Raw genomic sequence first — 25,263 nt, forward strand, 5'->3', positions numbered from 1 at the left:
TAATGTGAGTCTGGAAGGAGAGTTTACAGTCTAACCAGACACCTAGGTATTTGTAGTTGTCCACATATTCTAAGTCAGACCCGCCGAGAGTAGTGATTCTAGTCAGGCGGGAGGGTGCCAGCAGCGTTCGATTGAAGAGCATGCATTTAGTTTTACTAGTGTTTAAGAGCAGTTGGAGGCTACTGAAGGATTGTTGTATGGCATTGAAGCTCGTTTGGAGGTTTGTTAACACAGTGTCCAATGAAGGGCCAGATGTATACAAAATGGTGTCGTCTGCGTAGAGGTGGATCTGAGAGTCACCAGCAGCAAGAGCGACATCATTGATATACACGGAGAAAAGAGTCGGCCCAAGAATTGAACCCTGTGGCACCCCCATAGAGACTGCCATAGGTCCAGACAACAGGCCCTCCGATTTGACACATTGAACTCTATCTGAGAAGTAGTTGGTGAATCAGGCGAGGCAGTCATTTGAGAAACCAAGGCTATTTAGTCTGCCAATAAGAATACGGTGGTTGACAGAGTCGAAAGCCTTGGCCAGGTCGATGAAGACGGCTGCACAGTACTGTCTATTATCGATCGCGGTTATAATATCGTTTAGGACCTTGAGCGTGGCTGAAGTGCACCCATGACCAGCTCGGAAACCGGATTGCATAGCGGAGAAGGTACAGTGGGATTCGAAATGGTTGGTGTGAACGGAAGGAGGAAATAGGAGGAAAATCACAACACCTCAATGGACTGAGCGCAGCAACCCACAGTGACTACTATGATGACGACGGGTAACAACCTTGCAATAGCACTGAATCAGACCAAGGGATGAGGGAGGCTTGCGATGTAAAAGGAATAAATGGGTCCATAAAATGAAAAGATATGTTGTTACAGAAGGGTCTGTTTCACAATTCAAACTCCATGTACGACTCCCTGTGAATTTAACTTCAGTTCTTGGTGCTGTTTCTCTCTGAGACCAGCCATGACGACGACTTTTATGTTTTTACTGACACTGGCTCATTCTCACATGGGCCTCCTTGCGGAGCTGCACGAGGAGGCCTAATGGCAGTTTGAGCTCATCATAGTGGGCCTGGGAGTGGAGCCTCCTATCCTCCCAGGACAGCCAGTGTACTATGAGCACAGCCTGTGATTTCATTATACGCTCACTGTTTAATCTCATAGTGATAGCATTCTCTCTCTGTGCCAGAGATATCACACTACGCTGAATGGGGTCCAGAGCCAAAGAAGGGCCCAGCATATATAGTGGTGTTTTAGAGCCAGCACTGCATCGGTTGGGAAACAGCTTACGCATGCAGTAGAGCCAGTCCTCAGTCTGTCAGGGGGAGAAACACATGCGTCAATGGATCAGAGTCCAATGACAACATCATAAGGGCAAAACGATATGGAAAGTTATGTTTTCGGGAGCAGCCCTTACTTATCCTGCAGGAAAAGTCCTACAGGATGTTTGTGGTAACTTTCCTGTGGGACAACCTGCAGGCAATGAGCTGCATTAGTAACAAGTAGAATTCATTTGAATAAATCTGAACATTAAAACAAATAAGTCTCCTATAAGCCACTGTGTTGGCTTCATGTAGAGAAGAGACAACTGAGAGACTGGCTCCTCTCTTGCAGTAGAAACACAGCTTTGGCCATTACGCCAAAACGTACAGTTGACCTATGAACTGCTCTATATTGTTGCTCCTCACTTTTGAGTGTTGTGATGATATAGGTTACTGGTGCAATCAAAGTGCAGAACATTATTACTGATTAACTCAACTACCAATTCCATAGCTGACAAATGCTGCTTGACTGAAGAGGAACTCTGCAGAACAGAGATATTCTGAGGTTATAGTAGGGCTCTAAATCACAGGTGAGTGACTCTATAATCATGCAAAGCACTGCGTGACGACGAGGGTACAACAAAAGATCTGTGTTATGTTTACACAGCAAAAACCACCTCCTACAGTCTACAACCCAACGTAGGCCTAGATATCCAATCTGTGGAGAACGGATGATAGGATTTGGAGCATCAAGGGTCGGCACGGGTTTCTTTCATTCCACTGCCGAGGATGTGTGTACAACACCCCCATACTCCAGCATGTTTCCTTGTGGGCATGCTCAATGCAGATGCAAGAGCAGACGTTCAAATCTGTATCGGTGTCCTTCCGTCTGCTGCCTGCCTTACGTCAGCTTTCCTCCATCGCTCAATACTCATGAATAAGTAACTCCATGAGCTCCTCATCCCAGCCCCGGCCTGCTCCTCCTCTCTGGCCCACCACATCCATGACAGACGGCACAGCATACAGTAGCACACAGAACAATACAGCACCAAGCTTCACAGTGCAGCGCAATACTGGCCGGTTATAAGGGCTCAGAGCTCACCTATCAGTAACCGGACCTCCACACAGCAGTCTGTCATAACTGGGATCTCTCTATGGAAAAGCCTGAGGAGGAACAGTAGTATGGAGGCCAGAGTACAGCCCAACAGACCGTTGGATGTGTCTTGAAGTGACTTCAAGCCAAGTCTCTCACTCTCAGCAGCTGGACTGACTGAAAGGGGAATAGCCTATGTATTTTGGTGTGAAGAGGGGGAAAACTTCTTTATGGATAGAGATTTGGGTAGAGATTCCCAAAAGGCCAGTTCAGCAGATCAGGTTTCTCTTTTGAGTGTTTCTCCATTTAATTCTCCAAGGTTTCTCTTTCCACTGTCTGTGGATGATGTCAGACACACACAGCGCAGTTTCTGACATCACCTTTTAGCCTACCCGGTCTCCCTTTCACTCACTGTATACCTCAAGCAGTGTCCGTTATTTTTGTGGAGGTCCGAAGGTTGGGTTTCAATATAATTTGTGTGGCTAGTAAACGATCTTTCCATTTTCATTTACAAAAGTATTTTTCCCTCTAGAGAAGATCCCTCTCGTCCCCAGAGTGGGAGACACTGAGCCCAGTTAGCACAGGGGCAGTGAAAGGGAAACATAGGCTATACACAAGAGAAATTAAACTAGACTGTCTTACATTTAATTTCCTCTCTTTTTGAAAGATACTCAGCAAACATTATGATTTGATGAAATTCAGTAGCCCCATAAGAACACTCCAGCAACAACTTTACTGACCATAAGAAACATGCAATAGCCTAACTTTCTCTGAATAAAACAAAGGGATCATATAAGGTGGCACCACAAACCAGAAGCCACAACCACAGAGGAACACAACGATATCTGGAAAGGCATCTCCGTGGGGCAGAGGAAAACATCCTTACGAAGAATAATGTCAGGATGTGATGTCATCGCTGGAACAATAACATCAGGGACACCCAAGGTCTCTCTAGGAGCTGTAGCCTGGGAGTAGCTAATAGCATCTAGCTTATAGCCCCTAGCTTATAGCCCCTAGCTTATAGCCCCTAGCTTATAGCCCCTAGCTTATAGCCCCTAGCTTATAGCCCCTAGCTTATAGCCCCTAGCTTATAGCCCCTAGCTTATAGCCCCTAACTTATAGCCCCTAACTTACATGGTGTGACACTCCTAGCACTAGAAATGCTCTGTGCATTCCATATATATAATGGAGGGGTTTCATTTGCATACACATAGCTGCAGGGACAATACCCTCATTACACCCTGGCATTCGGGGTCAGTGTCAAAAGAAGGCAGCCAGTTCCTGGGAGAGCAGGGCTCAGAGTGGGGCAGGGTGGAAAATGTCACTGTGTCTAAAACACTGGCATCACTCTGGAGGGCCTCCAGGCCCTGCCTGTACTGTGTGTGGGTGAGTTTGTGTGCACATGAGTGAGTGTGTGAGTGAGTTGGTGAGTGAGTGTGTAAAAACATTGGCTGTGACAACACCCAGATAAGAGGGGATCTGGGTTGAAAAGAGGGGGAGGTGAAACTATGCAGCCCCCAGTCTTTCTTTATGTCATGAATAATGCATGGTGAATACAAGACAAATCAAGGCAGCTTAATGCAGAATAATGTAATAGACAATTTCTTATTGTAGAACCCTGATAAATGTGTCCATACATTTGCAATGGGACTCTGGCTAAGATTCTCAAACCAGCTTGGGTTATTTAGGAAAAAGAGCTTTCACCTGCATTGTCATTAAAATACTCTGGTTCTGCCACTGTGGCTTTCCCCCCGCCACCTTTTCCAGCAGAAAAGCAGCCAAAAATGTCCCTGTGAGAGGGGTAGACTGTAAAAAAAAACACAATACACTGTACAATAAGAGCTGTCTAGCTCCGAAGTTAGTTAACCACATCCTCCCTGCAACCTCTAAAATGACTAAAACCTGCTGTTCTAATGAAACGCCCAGGGGCACAAGGGCTAGTGTTCCCCTTTGATCCCCAGCCCCGCTCTACCACTCAGACAGGCCCAAACCCCTGTCCTAATCCAATGTCTACCAGCCAGACCTTTTGATGTGCTGAAAAAATATGGGAGCGAGAAAGGGAGTGGCAGGGGGGTGAAAAAACACGCCTTGTATTAAGTTGCCTGGCAGCCTGCAACATTTATGACTCTGGTTAGCGAATCCCTGGTTGTTCTGTGGACAGACAGGCAGGAAAAGTTACAGTAGGCCTGGAGGCTGACCGTGCAGAGTGAAGACAGACAGGCAGAGGCTGCAGCACCGTGGAGCTGGTAATCCAATTCCCATGCAGAGAAGGGAACTGACTGGATCACATGGGCTGTACACAGCAGGGGGTGAGAGAGGGGCACAGTGTCAATTAAAGCTCACACTTTCAACATGCATTAGACTAATCGAGTAAGGTGAACAGATTTTGGAAATAAAATTCTGGGTCTTTTTTGGTAGGGGGGTGTCACTGCAAAAACAAAATGGCATGGAACTATATTTAACTACCATTTCTTCGCTATAGTCCATCCACAGTTGTCTTATTCTTAGCCCATCTAGTAATTTTAGAACCACACAAGTTTAGGTTCTTGTCATGGGCATGGTTTTTCATGCGGTGGTTACAATCCATCACTGATCAGACATTCTCATAAAAGGTCTACAGCTTAAACAAGCTTAATACAGGGTGAGAACATTTTTACATGCAAATCAAATTCGATACAGCTTTTGATTACTAAAATATCAGCCTTAATTTAACTTCTGATGCTTTTTTCTTTCTGAGGGCTGGTCGGGGACTGTCCCCGGAAAATCAGGGACTGTCCCGTCACCTTATAATAGAGACGTCATGTCTATGTCATACTGCATTGTCTTAATGTCCTGCACTGTTGGCTCCCTGGCTTCAACCATGGCAATTTCTACTCTAAAGCGTTTTAGAAGCAGTTCCCTGTGGGCCTTTTAGCTTGGATGAGTCTGCCTTTGTGATACATGGACCATCCGGAGGATGCTAGAGAGCAGGAGAGGACTCTGTTGTTTGGATGGAGAGTCAGTGGGCTGTTGATCAAACTAGACCCTGGAGATGAATGTGAATGTGCTCATGCGTAGGAGGACTTGGGACAGGAAGAGGCTGTAGGGCCCAGGGACTAACGCTACACAATGACTCTATGGTCCTGGCTGGCCTGGCCAGGCGTATCCACGAGTTCCAGCCGGATGGCAGTTAGGCAGTCACATTGGATCACATGGAGAGTGAGAGACGGTACTTTATCCCCCTCTACTCGGTCGGTCTACAACTCTGCCTGTCCGTTCTGAGTGTGTGTCTGTGTCATGATGATCTCTCCTCGCCACTCCTGGGGCTGTAGCGTAGAGGAATAGATGTGGCAGACATGAGAGAAGTCTGGCCTGTCCAGGTCTGGTGGACACTGATTTACTGCCTCTCAGGAGTCTTCAGGAGCATCAGGGTTTGCATTCAACTGCCTGAGAACTGGACCTATAAAGCAGCTACAGTAGTTTGAGATATAGGGAATCGTGAAACAAGATAAGGGAAAGGGGATACCTAGTGAGTTGTACAACAATGCATTCAACTGAAATGTGTCTTCCACATTTAACCCAACCCCTCTGAATCAGAGAGGTGCGGGGGGCTGCCTAAAAAAATCGACATCCACGTCATCGGCGCCCGGGGAACAGATAAGGCCCATCATCGTCTGCATTCTACGATTCAAAAGCACTAGAGTTGTATATTATTTCATATTTGCCTGGATTTTGATTACCACTGAATAGACTTGGCTAAATGTGAGTTAATTCATGGGTCATTTTGGACAAAATGATGAGTTAAGTCTGATATGAACACAATGACTACTTTGTGCATGACCCTGTATTTCTGCAATGACTTTAGTGGAATATACACAATCTGACAAGTCAGGAACATTGTGCTGCACTCCATGCCACAGACGCTAAATGTTTAGCATGCAGAAAGACAACATTGATGGAGAGGAAGTGGCCAATGTCTGTAGTGAGTCATTGGGGGTCAGTGAAATTTGAACCAAGCCACTGCCATTATGAGTCCTGCTACCACCACGGGCTCCATGGGGGGCGGGAACAATGGCTTCTTGTCATAATAGCAGTGCCATGGCTATACTCTCATATCCCAGCCCCAAAACAAGAGACATACTGTGGTGAATGACCAACTTACCCTCATGAGGAGGAGGGGGGCTGGGGGGGACATAAACTAGGCCCTGTTTTCTCATCAGAGCACCGGCCCTTCAGCATGTGAGATTTGTATTCATCCAGTAGCACTCCAGTCAAGCGCTAATGTGCAAGACAGATGTGTCATTAACTTTATTTGGCCAATCATTTAAGTGACCTGGCTACACACCACAATAGTTATTTCTGAGACACTAATACTAATTCCTTTAACATGACACAGAGCCCTAGAGAGTCTCAGCCGGATATGACTATATATGGAGAGCGGAAGAGGGGGGAAGAATGATTTGAGACAGCTTCCAAAGTACTCAGCTAGCATATATTTCTGATGGGAAAGGAGGGGTTTTACTCTCTAGCTCTATTTGTGGATTCTGTTAAGAGAAACTATTTCAAGACAAAATATCTTTACTTTCATACAGACAATGTCTGTGTAAAACATTTAGCTCAGTGACTTGTTTATTGCAAGCCACATAATCATAGGGAGTGCTTCCAAAGGTTGAATACATGTTGTGAAAAGTATCTGCCTTAAAAAAATTGTCAATGAAATTGAATGATAAGAGTAAGCACTCTCAGCCATACATTGCCTGCCTTAAGTCAGACAAATAGGCACAATAGGGAAAATCTAAGCTACAATTACTATTTCCAGAAAGAGAGCAAATGCTCCGATTTTAAGCAGACATCTAATTTTCCCGTTTATGTGATTCTCTCTTGCCTTGTTTGGCTGTTGGCTGTAGCGCAGCAGTCTAAGTACAGGGCTGACCCTGGCCTGCCTGACACCATCTGGGCCTGAGCTGGTGAGCTCATCATTGCTCCTGGGCCAGGGAATGACATCTGACAGGGTGGACCCAGCACTGCAGCCAGGCTCCCTGAAGAGTCCACTACAACAGCACACTACACACAAACTCATAGGCCAGGAAGGAAGGAGTGTGTACATCTACATTCAACGCACATACACACACACGTGCACACCAGCAGGCAGGCAGGCAGACACGCACAAACGCACACACACCAACTCAACAGTCCTGCCCTTTTCCACCTCTAGACAGTACAACTAAAATCTTTCCGTTGTGTGGCCTTGTGACCCCCATGTTATGTGCCCTGGGCATCCTATTTCCTGTTCTAATAGCGAGCTTGGGAATGTTGTTCCCTCCTCCTCCCTCATCAGCATGTTGATGGCTGGAAGCTAACTTTCACAGGACAGGACACACCACAGGAAAACACATCTACTTTGGGAGAAAAACCTGAATCAAGGCTCAGAGAGACCACTTCATTATTTTATTAATGACCTTATTTCAACAGGGAAGTAATACTGAGACTGAAGTCTCTTTTGCAAATGAGCCCTGCACAATACAAAAACGAACACATCTTTAGGATAGTATAGATAAACATGAATAAATATACACAATATAGACATTAAAATACACATTAAGATACAAAACACAGTCAATTAAAACAAACATTCTTCATTATAAAAATCCTGTGTCAGCTGTCTGAATTGCCCTAGGGACACCAAAGCATCCAATCGAAACGTCTTTTGGAGTTCATTCCAAACACCAAAAGGTGTCTCCAGAGTTAGCTTAACTTGTCATTTTAAATCTTAACAGTGAAGTTAGGTAAGTTGGAAGCTTGTGGAGCAGGGCTTTGTAAACAAAAAGAGCATAATGATCTAGGTGACTTTAAAGAGGTCCAGACAACCTTTTGGTAAAGAATACAGTGATGAGTAATAACACTGTCTCCTGTGATAAAACGAAAGGTGCTATGATAAACGGCGTCCAGCGGTTTAAGAGTAATGGCAGCTGAACTTTGATAAATAGTATCACCATAACCAGGAACAGGTAGAAAGGTTGACTGCACAATCTGACTCATGCTGACTAGAGGGGCAAGAGCTTCTTAACAAGCTCATTTGTGCTGTTTTAAACGTTAAATCATTAACACAGTGTTAATAACACAGTCAACCCAACTAACTGATACCGTTAGTACCAGACCCCTTCAACACATAGCCAATCCTCCTGAGGCCAGGTATTGTGGTTTAGTTTAGGCAGTGTAACCATGAGACAGGCTGCTGCTTACAGAGCCACAAACAGAGATCATATAGATGTGATTGAATAGAGCCTGACTGACTGGAGTTGTTTTTCATATCACAGGTATTTTATTACTCTAGAGTTGGTCTTCTACAGGAGGCAAGAAAAACCACTTTCATAGCTACATCACACTTCTATATTTAGTCCATAGCAACCCGATCTGCCCATTGTCTGCTTTTGCAAAAAACATCCCAACCCTGTCGCACAAGCCGAGTGGCTTTTTCTGTGGCACCCAGTCAGAAAGAGGAAGCAGGCAAGGCTGGGTGAGGGTGGCCTTTCTGTCACTAACAATAGAGGCCTGTGGAGTTACATGGAAGCAAAGGAGATCAGAATATCAGAGCAATATTCGCATTTTAAACACAAATGGAGGATGTTGATGTTACAGGCGCTTCCTGTAAACTAATGCAAATAGATACAGATAAACTATTTGAATACTTGTTCTTGCAAGAGACACAGGGCTCTACGCTGACCTTTTTTTACAAGGAGCACGTGTGTCCCTAAGTTGACAAATGTAGAAATTTAGGAGCACAATGAAAAATATTTGAGGTAATAAAGCTAGAATCCTTCATTTTCCAAGGCTCACTGGTGCTCCTAAATACAAATTCCAGGTCGCACAGCTAAATAATTAGGCGCATCTGTGTGTAAAATGTTCACACTGAGACAGCTGATCACAGTTTCTGTTCTCGTTAAAAACAACTACAGTCAATTCAAATGATTAGCATATTCCTTTCTTGAGCATAAATATACGATAAGGGCTTGATGATAATGTTGTCCTGGCAGTACATGTACCATCTTGTCCCCGGTTCCTTTGAGTTAGCAGGTATCACATGAAGGCTGGCAGAAGGAGCTGTGAGGAGTGGATAGGGAGGGGAGGCCAGACGGGCAGTCTGGGTGCCACCCTGCAGAGACCCCCACACTGGCACAGAACATGGCAGAGACAGAGGGATATAATGGGACTAAAAATGACCCACTCAACTTGTCGAGGTGAAAGGATTTGAATGCCTACGCTATCAGAGAATCACCCTAGTACTTGAAAGGATGTTACTGTCTATGACTTTCCTTGTCATACAGCCAAACTGATTTGATGACACACATTAGGTCCCTGACTCCCTGTTGATATGATCAGTGCAGTGTGAGTGTCTCAACCCATGTTGCTGCATATAGGCTATCAAAGGCACTTCTGCTTTCGTGCATCTTTGTCATTGTGTGTGTATATCTTTGAACCCTGGTCAAACTACTTCTATACAGGTATATGTGTTTAGAAAAACATGCTGAAATAGCCACTCTGTTAGTTGCGGAGGTGGCACAACGTTAGTTAGTAGAATGCGGAGGTGGCACAACGTTAGTTAGTAGAATGCGGAGGTGGCACAACGTTAGTTAGTAGAATGCGGAGGTGGCACAACGTTTGTTTGGCCAAGAGGGGCAAGGCGTGGCCAGAGAGCAAACTTATGGGAGACAAAGTCCTCTGCCTGAGTTGGAGCCTAAGACCACAGTGTGCGCAACACACACACACACACACACACACACACACACACACACACACACACACAGGTCCAGTCTCAGTGTAGAAAGGGCACCTCCACAGCTGGCTGCTAACCTGTCAGCATACATATCTCAGTCAGCAGAGCCCAGCCTGCATGACTGTAGGGAATACCGAACACCTCCAAGCCTGTCAACATCCTGTACTGTTAGCACTGTTTTATCTAATCACTCCTAATGCCCAAACACACAGGATAAAAATAGGAATGCCTGCCATGCCTCAAGGAAGTCAAATCCCAGTTCCAGTGTTATGAGGACTTTGATGTGACAACCGTCTGGGGATGTTGAAGTGTCTGCTGTTGGGCCATGGTGACTCATTAACTTAATAATACACACATTGACTCTGAGGTGATAGATTGTAAATTACTGTTTTATATTACTGTTTTTAATCTATACTGTTTTATATCATTATATCCTCTTAGTATGAATAGCATTAGGTTCAAGCTCTTTGTGTACGAGAAACGTAATTATTTAGTTGACTGCAGTGGACTGTAGGAATGTATACTCCCAATAACTCAAGGTCTCTCCTGACTTTTTTATTTTATTTTTTTATTTCACCTTTATTTAACCAGGTAAGCCAGTTGAGAACAGGTTCTCATTTACAACTGCGACCTGGCCAAGATAAAGCAAAGTAGTGCAATAAAAACAACACAGAGTTACATATGGGGTAAAAAACAAAGTCAGAAATACAACAGAAAATATATATACAGTGTGTGCAAATGTAGCAAGTTATGGAGGTAAGGCAATAAATAGGCTATAGTGCAGAATAATTACAATAGTATTAACACTGGAATGCTAGATGTGCAAGAGATTATGTGCAAATAGAGATACTGGGGTGCAAAAGAGCAAAATAAATAACAATATAGGGATGAGGTAGTTGGGTGGGCTAATTTCAGATGGGCTGTGTACAGGTGCAGTGATCGGTAAGGTGCTCTGACAACTGATGCTTAAAGTTATTGAGGGAGATAAGAGTCTCCAGCTTCAGAGATTTTTGCAATTCGTTCCAGTCATTGGCAGCAGAGAACTGGAAGGAATGGCGGCCAAAGGAGGTGTTGGCTTTGGGAATGACCAGTGAGATATACCTGCTGGAGCGCAGACTACGGGTGGGTGCTGCTATGGTGACCAATGAGCTAAGATAAGGCGGGGATTTGCCTAGCAGTGATTTATAGATGGCCTGGAGCCAGTGGGTTTGACGACGAACATGTAGTGAGGACCAGCCAACAAGAGCATACAGGTCACAGTGGTGGGTAGTGTATGGGGCTTTGGAGACAAAACGGATGGCACTGTGATAGACTACATCCAATTTGCTGAGTAGAGTGTTGGAGGCTATTTTGTAAATGACATCGCCGAAGTCAAGGATCGGTAGGATAGTCAGTTTTACGAGGGCATGTTTGGCAGCATGAGTGAAGGAGGCTTTGTTGCGAAATAGGAAGCCGATTCTAGATTTAACTTTGGATTGGAGATTCTTTATGTGAGTCTGGAAGTTGAGTTTACAGTCTAACCAGACACCTAGGTATTTGTAGTTGTCCACATACTCTAGGTCAGACCCGTCGAGAGTGGTGATTCTAGTCGGGTGGGCGGGTGCCAGCAGCGTTCGATTGAAGAGCATGCATTTAGTTTTACTAGTGTTTAAGAGCAGTTGAAGGCTACTGAAGGATTGTTGTATGGCATTGAAGCTCGTTTGGAGGTTTGTTAACACAGTGTCCAATGAAGGGCCAGATGTATACAAAATGGTGTCGTCTGCATAGAGGTGGATCTGAGAGTCACCAGCAGCAAGAGCGACATCATTGATATACACGGAGAAAAGTGTCGGCCCAAGAATTGAACCCTGTGGCACCCCATAGAGACTGCCATAGGTCCAGACAACAGGCCCTCCGATTTGACACACTGAACTCTATCTGAGAAGTAGTTGGTGAACCAGGCGAGGCAGTCATTTGAGAAACCAAGGCTATTTAGTCTGCCAATAAGAATGCGGTGGTTGACAGAGTCGAAAGCCTTGGCCAGGTCGATGAAGACGGCTGCACAGTACTGTCTATTATCAATCGCGGTTATAATATCGTTTAGGACCTTGAGCGTGGCTGAAGTGCACCCGTGACCAGCTCGGAAACCGGATTGCATAGCGGAGAAGGTACGGTGGTATTCGAAATGGTCGATGATCTGTTTGTTAACTTGGCTTTCGAATACTTTCGAAAGGCAGGGCAGGATGGATATAGGTCTGTAGCAGTTTGGATCTAGAGTGTCACCCCCTTTGAAGAGGGGGATGACCGCGGCAGCTTTCCAATCTCTGGGGATCTCAGACGTTATGAAAGAGAGGTTGAACAGACTAGTAATAGGGGTTGCGACAATTTCGGCTAGTTTTAGAAAGAAAGGGTCCAGATTGTCTAGCCCAGCTGATTTGTAGGGGTCCAGATTTTGCAGCGCTTTCAAAACATCAGCTGTCTGAATTTGTGTGAAGGAGAAGCGGGGGGAATGGGCAAGTTGCAGCAGAGGGTGCAGAGTTGGTGGCCGGGTTAGTGGTAGCCAGATGGAAAGCATGGCCAGCTGTAGCAAAATGCTTGTTGAAATTCTCGATTATTGTAGATTTATCGGTGGTGATAGTGTTTCCTAGCCTCAGTGCAGTGGGCAGCTGGGAGGAAGTGCTCTTATTCTCCATGGACTTTACAGTGTCCCAAAACTTTTTGGAGTTAGTGCTACAGGATGCAAATTTCTGTTTGAAAAAGTTAGCCTTTGCTTTCCTGACTGCTTGTGTATATTGGTTCCTAACTTCCCTGAAAAGTTGCATATCGCGGGGGCTATTTGATGCTAATGCTGTACGCCACAGGATGTTTTTGTGCTGGTCAAGGGCAGTCAAGTCTGAGGAGAACCAGGGGCTATATCGGTTCTTAGTTCTGTATTTTTGAATGGGGCATGTTTATTTAAGATTGAGAGGAAATTACTTTTAAGGAACAACCAGGCATCCTCTACTGACGGAATGAGATCTATATCCATCCAGGATACCTGGGCCAGGTCAATTAGGAAGGCCTCCTCGCTAAAGTGTTTTAGGGAGCGTTTGACAGTGATGAGGGGTGGTCGTTTGACCGCGGACCCGTTACGGACGCAGGCAATAAGGCAGTGATCGCTGAGATCCTGGTTGAAGACAGCTGAGGTGTATTTAGAGGGTATGTTAGTCAGGATGATATCTATGAGGGTACCCATGTTTACGGATTTAGGGTTGTACCTGGTAGGTTCGTTGATAATTTGCGTGAGGTTGAGGGCATCTAGCTTGGATTGTAGGATGGCTGGGGTATTAAGCATATCCCAATTTAGGTCACCAAGCAGTACAAACTCTGAGGATAAATGGGGGGCAATCAATTCACATATGGTGTCCAGGGCACAGCTGGGGGCTGAGGGGGTCTGTAGCAAGCGGCAACAGTGAGAGACTTATTTCTGGAAAGGTGGATTTTTAGAAGTAGAAGCTCAAACTGTTTGGGCACAGACCTGGATAGTATGATAGAGCTCTGCAGGCTATCTCTACAGTAGATTGCAACTCCACCCCCCTTTGGCAGTTCTATCTAGACGGAAAAGTGTTATAGTTGGGGATGGAAATTTCAGAATTTTTGGTGGCCTTCCTGAGCCAGGATTCAGACACTGCTAGAACATCAGGGTTGGCAGAGTGTGCTAACGCAGTGAATAACTCAAACTTAGGAAGTAGACTTCTGATATTTATGTGCAAGAAACCAAGACTTTTGCGATTACAGAAGTCATCAAATGATAGCGCCTGGGGAGTAGGAGTGATACTGAGGGCTGCAGGGCCTGGGTTAGCCTCTACATCACCAGAGGAACAGAGGAGGACTAGAATAAGGATACGGCTAAAGGCTTTAAGAACTGGTCTTCTAGTGCGTTGGGTACATAGAATAAAGGGGGCAGATTTCCGGGTGTTATAGAAAAGATTCAGGGCATTATGTACAGACAAGGATATGGAAGGATATGAGTAAAGTGGAGGTAAACCTAAGCGTTGGGTAACAATGAAAGAGATAGCATCGCTGGAGGCATCAATTGAGTCGGTCTCCGCGTGTATAGGGGGAGGGGCAAAGGAGCTATCTAAGGCAGGTTTAGCTAGGCTGGGGGGTCTACAGTGATATAGTACAATTAGAAATAACCGAAACAACAATAAACTAACCATGTTTGGGCTGAGGCTAAACATAAACAGGATGTAGTACCGTAAAAAGGAACAGTCCAGCAGATATCAGCTGTATAGCTGAGTTATCATAAGGTCCGGTGGTGAAGCACTAGTGAGTAAGAGGCCACGGCTAGCGTGTGCTAGCGGGCCAGGGCTAGCAGATGGATGGAATCTTCGTGGTTAACGTCGTAACCACATCAGACGATTTCGTCGGCAGACCAGTCGTGTAGGATCGGGCGGGGCTCCGTGTCAACACTAGGTGGTCCCGTCCGGTTGACAGAGAGGTAGATAGCCGGGAGATGGGCCTAGCTCAGGATGATTAGCCAGACCACAGCGTCCGTTTTGTTGTAGCCAGCTGGTAGCGATGAATCCGGAGTTAAAGGTCCAGTGATTCAGTGATTCGGCGGAAAAACTGATATGTTCTGGGGTCGATAAGCGCTGTGCAGACTGGCCGAATATCCGGTGATCAATGTCCAGTGATTAAAATTAATCCCGCGGAAAAAAATCCAATGTTCTGGGTGAAACACCGCTAGCTGTGGCTAATAGCAAGTAGCTAGTTAGCTGGCTAGCTAGTTTCAACTGGAGATTCTAGATTCTAGATAAAGGTAAGTCAATAATAGAATCCTTTCCACATTGAGTGAGGCGGGTTGCAGGAAAGTATATCTTGTAGAAGGATGAAAAGTCTGATAGGGAAATATGTACGAAAAATAGGGTATTTACAGGCTATTTACAGACATACGATAAAAACACAACTGCACTACTACGCCATCTTGGACTGATAAGAAGTCCTGTGATATGCACGGAGGAGCACGGACAAATCCTGTGTGATGGAAAAGTACATCTTTGTCGAAGGGAGGGGGTGAAACCTCAGGGTGTAAGTGGACACTGTATTGAATGTATGTATTCAGATGGACATCTTCGCTGAGTAAACATTTGAAACGCCACTCTGAGTTTGGGGTCTTCTGTATGATAAATATGTTTATTCCATTTTGAGATATTGGCCTTCTTATCAGAGGGGACCACAAAGCACAATCAAGGAGCAGCTCCACTGATCATCTCGCTCTCTCTTTCTAACAGCTGCCTTATTTCTTGCCCCTTTGAAGTATGGTTAATAAAGTGGCCCTTGAACTGTGAACCAGACAGAGTCAATACATCCTCCTCCTCTCGCGGCCTGCTGGGTGTTACACAAAGAAATGCCGCGGCTGACGTGACTAATAGCACAGTGAGTTCATACTACTACTAAATCCATTGGCTGCCTTTAAGGATCCTCACCCGTAAAAAAAAAAGAGGCTCCAAACATCCGCTATGAATTAAGCTCTAGCAGCAGGCCGGCTGGGTCTGGGGCAGGAATCAGTTTACTTCCTGACATCCTTTTTCACTTAAGAGAGAAGGACAGGGCTCTATAGAGAGAAGAGAGTAAAGGGGGCTGTAGAGAGAGAGAGAGAGAGAGAGAGAGAGAGGAGGACAGGGCTCTATAGAGAGAAGAGAGAAAAGGGGGCTGTAGAGAGAGAGAGAGAGAAGGACAGGGCTCTATAGAGAGAAGCGAGAAAAGGGGGCTGTAGAGAGAGAGAGAGAGAGAGAGAGAAGGACAGGGCTCTATAGAAAGAAGAGAGGAAAGGGGGCTGTAGAGAGAGAGAGAGCCCGAGGAGGACAGGGCTGTCTAGAGAGAGAGAGAGAGAGGAGGACAGGGCTGTGGACAGAGAAGTGAGAGAGAATAGGGGAAGACAGGAAGAGAGAAATGTGGAAGAGAGCGAGACATAAAGGAGAGGAAGAGAGAATAGGGGAAGGGGGAAGAGAGAGGGTTGGAGAGACAGAAAGAGAGAATAAGGGAAGGGGGAAGAGAGAGGGTTGGAGAGACAGAAAGAGAGAATAGGGGAAGACAGGAAGAGAGAGGGTTGGAGAGACAGAAAGAGAGAATAAGGGAAGACAGGAAGAGAGAGGGTTGGAGAAACAGAAAGAGAGAATAGGGGAAGACAGGAAGAGAGAGGGTTGGAGAGACAGAAAGAGAGAATAGGGGAAGGGGAAGAGAGAGGGTTGGAGAGACAGAAAGAGAGAATAGGGGAAGACAGGAAGAGAGAGGGTTGGAGAGACAGAAAGAGAGAATAGGGGAAGACAGGAAGAGAGAGGGTTGGAGAGACAGAAAGAGAGAATAAGGGAAGACAGGAAGAGAGAGGGTTGGAGAGACAGAAAGAGAGAATAGGGGAAGGGGGAAGAGAGAGGGTTGGAGAGACAGAAAGAGAGAATAGGGGAAGACAGGAAGAGAGAGGGTTGGAGAGACAGAAAGAGAGAATAGGGGAAGGGGGAAGAGAGAGGGTTGGAGAGACAGAAAGAGAGAATAGGGGAAGACAGGAAGAGAGAGGGTTGGAGAGACAGAAAGAGAGAATAGGGGAAGACAGGAAGAGAGAGGGTTGGAGAGACAGAAAGAGAGAATAGGGGAAGGGGGAAGAGAGAGGGTTGGAGAGACAGAAAGAGGGAATAGGGGAAGACAGGAAGAGAGAGGGTTGGAGAGACAGAAAGAGAGAATAAGGGAAGACAGGAAGAGAGAGGGTTGGAGAGACAGAAAGAGAGAATAGGGGAAGACAGGAAGAGAGAGGGTTGGAGAGACAGAAAGAGAGAATAGGGGAAGGGGGAAGAGAGAGGGTTGGAGAGACAGAAAGAGAGAATAAGGGAAGACAGGAAGAGAGAGGGTTGGAGAGACAGAAAGAGAGAATAGGGGAAGGGGGAAGGGGGAAGAGAGAGGGTTGGAGAGACAGAAAGAGAGAATAGGGGGAAGACAGGAAGAGAGAGGGTTGGAGAGACAGAAAGAGAGAATAGGGGAAGACAGGAAGAGAGAGGGTTGGAGAGACAGAAAGAGAGAATAGGGGAAGGGGGAAGGGGGGAAGAGAGAGGGTTGGAGAGACAGAAAGAGAGAATAAGGGAAGACAGGAAGAGAGAGGGTTGGAGAGACAGAAAGAGAGAATAGGGGGAAGACAGGAAGAGAGAGGGTTGGAGAGACAGAAAGAGAGAATAGGGGAAGGGGGAAGAGAGAGGGTTGGAGAGACAGAAAGAGAGAATAAGGGAAGACAGGAAGAGAGAGGGTTGGAGAGACAGAAAGAGAGAATAGGGGAAGACAGGAAGAGAGAGGGTTGGAGAGACAGAAAGAGAGAATAGGGGAAGGGGGAAGAGAGAGGGTTGGAGAGACAGAAAGAGAGAATAGGGGAAGGGGGAAGAGAGAGGGTTGGAGAGACAGAAAGAGGGAATAGGGGAAGAGAGAGGGTTGGAGAGACAGAAAGAGAGAATAAGGGAAGACAGGAAGAGAGAGAGTTGGAGAGACAGAAAGAGAGAATACGGGAAGACAGGAAGAGAGAGGGTTGGAGAGACAGAAAGAGAGAATAGGGGAAGGTGGAAGAGAGGGTTGGAGAGACAGAAAGAGAGAATAAGGGAAGACAGGAAGAGAGAGGGTTGGAGAGACAGAAAGAGAGAATAGGGGAAGGGGGGAAGAGAGAGGGTTGGAGAGACAGAAAGAGGGAATAGGGGAAGACAGGAAGAGAGAGGGTTGGAGAGACAGAAAGAGAGAATAGGGGAAGGGGGAAGAGAGACAGAGGACACAGTCCACATGACCCTGGCACTGCCATAATGTGGCACAGCAGGGCCACATCACAAATTCACAACTGTCTAGCCTCGTTTAGTTTACTGGGCAGTTAGAACCTCCATGTGGCAGGAGCCTCAGCCTCAGCCCAGCCAGTCAGGCTGTTTCCAACTCCTGTACTGAGGCAGCAGCAGCACTGACAGGCTGACCTCAACTAGAAAACCTGCCCAAGCCACAAACATGAACCACGGGCCACCACAGCTATTCTTATCGGGACCAAACGGAAACTCTTCTTCTCCCTCGGCGAGTGTATTATGACAGCACATCCATTATCACTCAGGCTCCTTGTGGAGTGAGCAGCAGGAGAGGAGAGAATGTTTCAATGTTTGTATGTTCTGCCGTCCCAGTAAATCATCTCCTGGACATGTTTAATCAGAGGAGTACAGAGAAGTTCCTGGCACAGCTTGTTTAGAGGCTGAGAGGGCAGCCAGGCCCGAGAGGGGGGTAAGCAAATCTGGTGTGCCCTTGTATCACTTGGCTCCCTTCCTAGCTCGATCCAGAGCCTGGTTCCAAACATAATAGACGGTGCAGAAAAAGCCAACTGTAATGTGAACGTAAGACACAGCACAACAGCCTGAGTCAGGCGAATGGACCGTAAATTGAAACCGTTCCCTGTGCAATGCTCTGCAGTCCTGAGGATTAGTTAAAGGGAAATTACACAAAATTGTTCAACTTCATATTCATCATCTCCAGCACCACCCCAACATTTTTACTACAAAACATAGAAACGCGCCATTTTCACTTTGATGTTGGAGATGAATAGTAAGTTGAACATTTTTAATATGTCCCTTTAAAAGGCTAAGCCTCTGAACTGATTTTTCTTTTTTACCGTTTATAGTAGAGTAGCCATGTGATCCATGAGCACCTTCCAGCAATATGAACCAGAGAAGATGTTTGCCAAACAATCTTTTGGATGTGTCCCGGTCTCCCTCTGAAGAGTGATGGAGTGTGTGTGTGTGAGCTACGCACATGTGCAACAGCGAAATCAGAACGCCACTGTTTCTGTCTGCCCCAGTCACCACACAGCGCCTGGTATATGAAGTGACAGTTAAAAGGCGTTCCTTGGTAGACTCTGGCTGTGGTGTTATAGCGTTGGCCCCAACAAGGTCCTCTTCTCTGTCCCTGTCAACACCTTTGTTTGCCACGTCTCAGCCCATCAGCACAGAGAACAACTGAAGAGAACCTAATGCTTTGAACAACTTCCCATCCCATCTTGTTTCTATGATGATAGGTGCCGTGAAATGTTATTCTGTACTGTCTAATGCAGAACGGGACTGATTCTACACAGCATGCCTGTGAACTATTTGTTTGGTGATCAATGACTCATTCATAGTGTTGTTTACATGTGCTCTTGTAACATTCGGGTCTGACACACTGACCTCATATTCGCCATCTATTTCTGGGTAAAGTTCTGCTTTCTCGCTCTACGAATCAAAGCGTGACCTCATAAGCCACATTAGCTACATGCTTTTTTAACACAACTCTATCTGATGAAAGGACTCACGTGGGAGAGTGATTCCTTTGATGAATAATAGTATCATGATTTATCAACATCTGGCCTCCCTCTGCTGTGTGCTCTGTTATTGCAATTTAACAGTGGCGTTTGTTCAGCACTACAGTTTTAGTGTGTGTGGCTGGGGATCAGCAGAGGAGGATGGGGGTGCTGGGGGTGGGGGACCACAAGGCCTGCATCCCCCACCCCTTCTTCTCTTCCTGGCCATTCAACACTGGGGCTCATACCACCCCCACCCAATTTCAAGGTGACTTTGACCAGTAAGCAGAGCTTATCACCATCTCTCTGCTGGGTAAACTGAGTAGAGGAGACACCAGTGGTGCGTGTGAAACTATGGCTCAGATGATGAAATCCTCCAGTGTGAGACTTTGGCCCCATATGCATCTGGAGCATATGGACTATTGAATGTAACTGTGGGGCTGACTGAGGTGGAAATATTTAACCATAAAATAAAAGAATGAAATAGAATGGAATAAGCCTGTCTCCCCATGTATGTTGACTACACAATAGTTATCTGCAACATGAGAGGTGTTGAGACTGCTTCACTGCGTCAACTAGAGCATAGGTTAGTGAAACCCTGGCATGCTTGGCTAATCTACTACTCTGTTTAATAATTAACTTCAGAACGGTAGCCTACATTTCCTGCATTGCTAAACGGCTGTCTTGTAAAACACAGCCTACAGCATATGGGCGGATCCTGATACTCAGGACTAGGCTGCTCTGGGTCACCGCCAAATGTCCTGTTTTTCGTACATGAGAAAGTCGACTACCTGACTTGAATATGTTCAGAAAGGCATTCTTCTTTCCAAGAAGAGGGTTACCAAGCAAGCACATTGTGTACTAAATTGTCAGCTAGCTCAGTGAAATGCAGCCTGGGAGACAGACATCCCCTTGTCTGTCTGTCCTATGGTTCCACAGCAACAACTCCCAATCAACATGTTAGTATGCAGATCACTAAAAGACACCATGATAATAAATGTTTCCTTATGGGCTATAACATGTACCTTCTTCCTACTCGGGACATTGTCTTGGGAAGGAAAACAGCAGCCTGTGAATCAATAGGTAGGCTAGAGTAAATGTAAAAATACCACATTCCTGGAATCCTGGCACATACCACTCAATTCCCCCCTAGCTAAAGTGGTTCAGTCTGTATTTATCTGGTTAATAAGCAATACATTGCTTTGTCATCTAAACAAAAAAGTGAAACAATGCAGTCCACTTTCTCATGTCTTTTTTCCCCTTCATGTAAACAGACCCAAACTATTAGTCAAGCTGCAAGAGGCCCAGCAAAAATGAATGGGGAGTCAGTGAACTCTGTTACCCTCTCATACAACTCCAGCCAACTCCCAGAGAGCCCATGCTAAAGCTCAATTCATTTTCCATGCTCGCAGAACAATGGCTGCCAAATGCGCCAAGTTCTTGGAACAAAACAAAAGCAGAAATGAATAAACAAAGTGGGACACCAGGACAAAGACAACCACTGCTTGTGTGGCACAAAATAACTTGCAGTCTCCATTTAATGTTTCAAATGCATACCTTATTTATTCTGTTTATTACACCATGTTATGCCCCGTTTATTACCGTCAACGAGGAAAGAGGATCATTGAATATGGTGCAACACTACAGTTCAGGTGATATGCATGTTTGTAGTGTGGATGTCCACAGCACAGATTACAATCAAAACAATATCACCTAACCTTGCAGAGGTTGCTGGTGGGCTGTTCTGTACACATTGGGCAAAGGCATCAGATGGACATCAATCCCAGCAGTGTCAAAAGCCTTTAGAGCTCCAGAGCAATAAGATAAACCAGTATGAGGACCCTGTGGGTGTAAAGTTATGTGGGAGCGTCAGCTGACCTACCTGTATGAACCCAGGACACAACACGACAGTTTCTGTTCCTGACGTTCAAAAAGTCTACCACTTCATTCATGAGTGTATAGCCTAAATTAGAGGAAGGTCAAAAGGGTATTCATTCACCGTGTTTGAGGCATTAGCTGTGTTCCCAAGGATACTTTTGTCACAGAGGGTGGAAAATGCCTGTTGTAGACTATGTTCCAAACTTACATTTGGCAATCAAACCAGAAATCGTGTGAGAGTAATGATAATGACTGTATTGAGAGTATTACTCTTTCCGAGTTGAACTTTTTTGCTAAACTTCCCACACTTTCCATGTAAAATTCCTAATGCTTTGACTAATGTCTTGTCAAACTGTCTGCGACAGAATGCAGAACCTGATGCATCATCACTGAACTGGCATCCATTCAAGAGGATTTAAAGTCCTGAAATATAGTGTAGTGTATTCATGCACTGCATTTGGGGATTTGGGTGACTAACGTAATGACTTCAGGCTACAACACACAGCACTATAGCTAGTGACAGTGGCAGTTAATCAGTACAGACAATTAAGTTCTGCAATATGCTTAGTTACAACCTATGGCTAGGTTACATGTTCCGGATTAGCTAAAACAAAATTGGATTCTAAGAAAGAGCACAGAAATTGGGGTTACATGGCATATTAAATCCATTCAGGGTTGGGAAGAGTTGCAGAGATGAGAGTGGGGACACATTTTCAGAGCGCACCAGCCAAACAGGAAGAGCCCAGCAGCTGTGTTTTCAATGTGATTTGTCAGAGGACAGAGACAGTGCCAGCAGAGAACATTCAAAAAGGTACAAAGCTGTAATTGTGTGTAAATCTCAACTGGATTGTACGCATTACCCTGGGGTTGTACTGTGCAGGGAAGGTGTTAAAGTGTAATGATTCAAAGCTTGGCTGAGAACAAAACATATTAAAATAATTGTACAAATTAGTTTTTTTTAAAGTTCTCGGAATTGAGCCAGGCCTTCTTGAGAGCAACGGGCAATCAACCTGTCCTCCCTTGCTCCACAATGTATAATCCCAAAATCCAAAACAGGAGATTGTAATGCCTTGTAGACACACACGATTTTCACACTGCAAAAGAAAACGAGAACTATTCATTTCAGCTGAGATTTTCAGTTTGGTCAATGTCCTACTGTTTTAATCAGCAGTGGATTTGAAATGTGTGCTCATGTGAAACCGTTCTCTTTGCACCTGACTGGAAATGGGTCAGAGACAAAAGAAATATGCTGGGTCATGGTGAACCATTGCCTCAGTCAGCCCTCAATTGATGTGACCAGATCTCTACAACTTGATAGAATAGAATCCCAAATAAAGACCAATTATAGCCTCCTCAATAGTCATCATTACCCAGTCTTCTTTCACCATGTTTGTCAGTGGAATGAAGCAAGGGCCCCTCTGTGAACCAGACTAGCAGGCAGAGAGTTTAGCTCTAATCTTGGCCAGTTGGACTCACCTGACTCAACCCCATGTTGTCCAGATTAACACGAAGAAGAAAGCCTGGACAAAGGAAGTCCACCAACCAACCCACAAACCATAGGAGGGACTGGGAGCAACACAGAATGTGAATCATCTCCCTCAAACATCTATTATAGGTAGCCTACTGGGCTACATTATTCACAGGACATGGAATTAACCTATCACAGATAATATAGTAATATCTAATGTATCGCTCTATACAAGGGGAATGCCTTGAATTGATGAAATCTGCATTAGGCCTTCTCCATTAGGGGTGTTTAGTGTGTTAACACACTCTTGGTAGTTTGTTGTAACCAAGTATTGGTGCTAAACTGTGTGTTATTGGATGCTAGCATGCTAGTTAGCTATGGCGTCATAGCTAGGCATCGTGGGCTGTTGTGGGTAGTTACTGTGGGTTGGCATTGTTTTTCGCCGGTGCCGGGGGTAGCACGAAGCTAGCCGTTCTTCAAACAAGGTCAACACAGTGGCCATTGCTAGCTAGCCAACAGACACGGACACGAATTATCTGCTTAGTGTGTTAACACACTATTGGTGGTTTGTTGTGACCAAGTGTTGGTGCTAAACTGTGTGTTTTTGGATGCTAGCATGCTAGTTAGCTATGGTGTCATAGTTAGCTAGCTGAATAAAAGTGGGTTGAGTCTATTCCTTTAAACATTGAACCGCTGTGGTTCACAACAATTCTGATTTCTAAAGGTGGAAGTTGGTAGAGTTTTTGTTCGGGTGGTTCAGTGAAACAATTATAGTTTCTGAGGTATAAGTTTTTGGTGAGGGAGGCCCTGCTCTCTACTCTCCCAGATGTTTAGTTCATTTCATTCCGATCTCCTCTGCATTATTGTAGCCATTTGCTACAGCCTGTCAACTATGCCTCTGCCTATCCCTGTTCTCTCCTCTCTGCACAGGCTACACAAACGCCCCACACCGTGTGGCTGCTGCCTCTCTAACCTGGTGGTCCCTGCACGCACCCCACACCTGGAGTTCCAGGTCTCAGGCAGCCTCTGGAACTGCCGTTCTGCTGCCAACAAAGCTGACTTCATCCCAGCCTATGCTAATCTCCAGTCCCTCGACTTCCTGGCGCTGACGGAAACATGGATTACCACTGAAAACACTGCTACTCCTACTGCTCTCTCCTCGTCTGACCATGTGTTCTCGCATACCCCGAGAGCATCTGGTCAGAGGGGTGGTGGCACAGGAATCCTCATCTCTCCCAAGTGGACATTCTCAATTTTCCCCCTAACCCATCTGTCTATCTCCTCATTTGAATTCCATGCTGTCACAGTCACTAGCCCATTTAAGCTTAATATCCTTGTCATCTATCGCCCTCCAGGTTCCCTTGGAGAGTTCATCAATGAGCTTGACGCCTTGATAAGTTCCTTTCCTGAGGATGGCTCACCCCTCACAGTTTTGGGGGATTTCAACCTCCCTATGTCCACATTTGACTCATTTCTCTCTGCCTCCTTCTTTCCACTCCTCTCCTCTTTTGACCTCACCCTCTCACCGTCCCCCCTACTCACAAGGCAGGCAATACGCTTGACCTCATCTTTACTAGATGCTGCTCTTCTACTAATCTCACTGCAACTCCCCTCCATGTCTCCGACCACTACTTTGTTTCCCTTTTCTCTCTCGCTCTCCTCCCACACTACTCACTCTGCCCCTACACAGATGGTAATGCGCCGCCGCAACCTTCGCTCTCTCTCTCCCACTACTCTCTCCTCTTCCATCCTATCATCTCTTCCCTCTGCTCAATCCTTCTCCCTCCAATCTCCTGATTCTGCCTCCTCAACCCTCCTCTCCTCCCTTTCTGCATCCTTTGACTCTCTGTGTCCCCTATCCTCCCGGCCGGCTCGGTCCTCCCCTCCAGCTCCGTGGCTTGATGACTCATTGCGAGCTCACAGAACAGAGCTCCGGGCAGCGGAGCGGAAATGGAAGAAAACTAAACTCCCTGCCGACCTGGCATCTTTTCACTCCCTCCTCTCTACATTTTCTTCATCTGTTTCTGCTGCTAAGGCCACTTTCTACCACTCTAAATTCCAAGCATCTGCCTCTAACCCTAGGAAGCTCTTTGCCACATTTTCCTCTCTGCTGAATCCCCCCTCCTCTCTCTCTGTGGATGACTTCGTCAACCACTTTGAAAAGAAGGTTGACGACATTCGATCCTCGTTTGTTAAGTCCTCGCCAACTCTCCCGAGTGGCGCAGTGGTCTAAGGCACTGCATTGCAGTGCTAGCTGTGCCACTAGAGATCCTGGTTCGAAACCAGGCTCTGTCGTAGCCGGCCGCGACCGGGAGACCCATGGGGCGGCGCACAATTGGCCCAGCGTCGTCCAGGGTAGGGGAGGGAATGGCCGGCAGGGGATGTAGCTCAGTTGGTAGAGCATGGTGTTTGCAACGCCAGGGTTGTGGGTTCGATAAAATAATGTATGCGCTAACTGTAAGTCGCTCTGGATAAGAGCGTCTGCTAAATGACTAAAATGTAAAATGT

The 25,263-nt window shown here is 45.9% G+C and overlaps 1 protein-coding gene across 2 annotated transcripts in view; it reads right to left on the reverse strand.

The window, feature by feature from the left end:
* Positions 1–25,263, reverse strand: part of LOC121533419 (formin-binding protein 1-like) — a 55,704-nt gene that overhangs the window by 24,939 nt on the left and 5,502 nt on the right. The window lies entirely within an intron of this gene.

This window comes from Coregonus clupeaformis, chromosome 20 (assembly GCF_020615455.1).
Source record: "Coregonus clupeaformis isolate EN_2021a chromosome 20, ASM2061545v1, whole genome shotgun sequence".
Classification (NCBI taxonomy): Eukaryota; Metazoa; Chordata; class Actinopteri; order Salmoniformes; family Salmonidae; genus Coregonus; species Coregonus clupeaformis.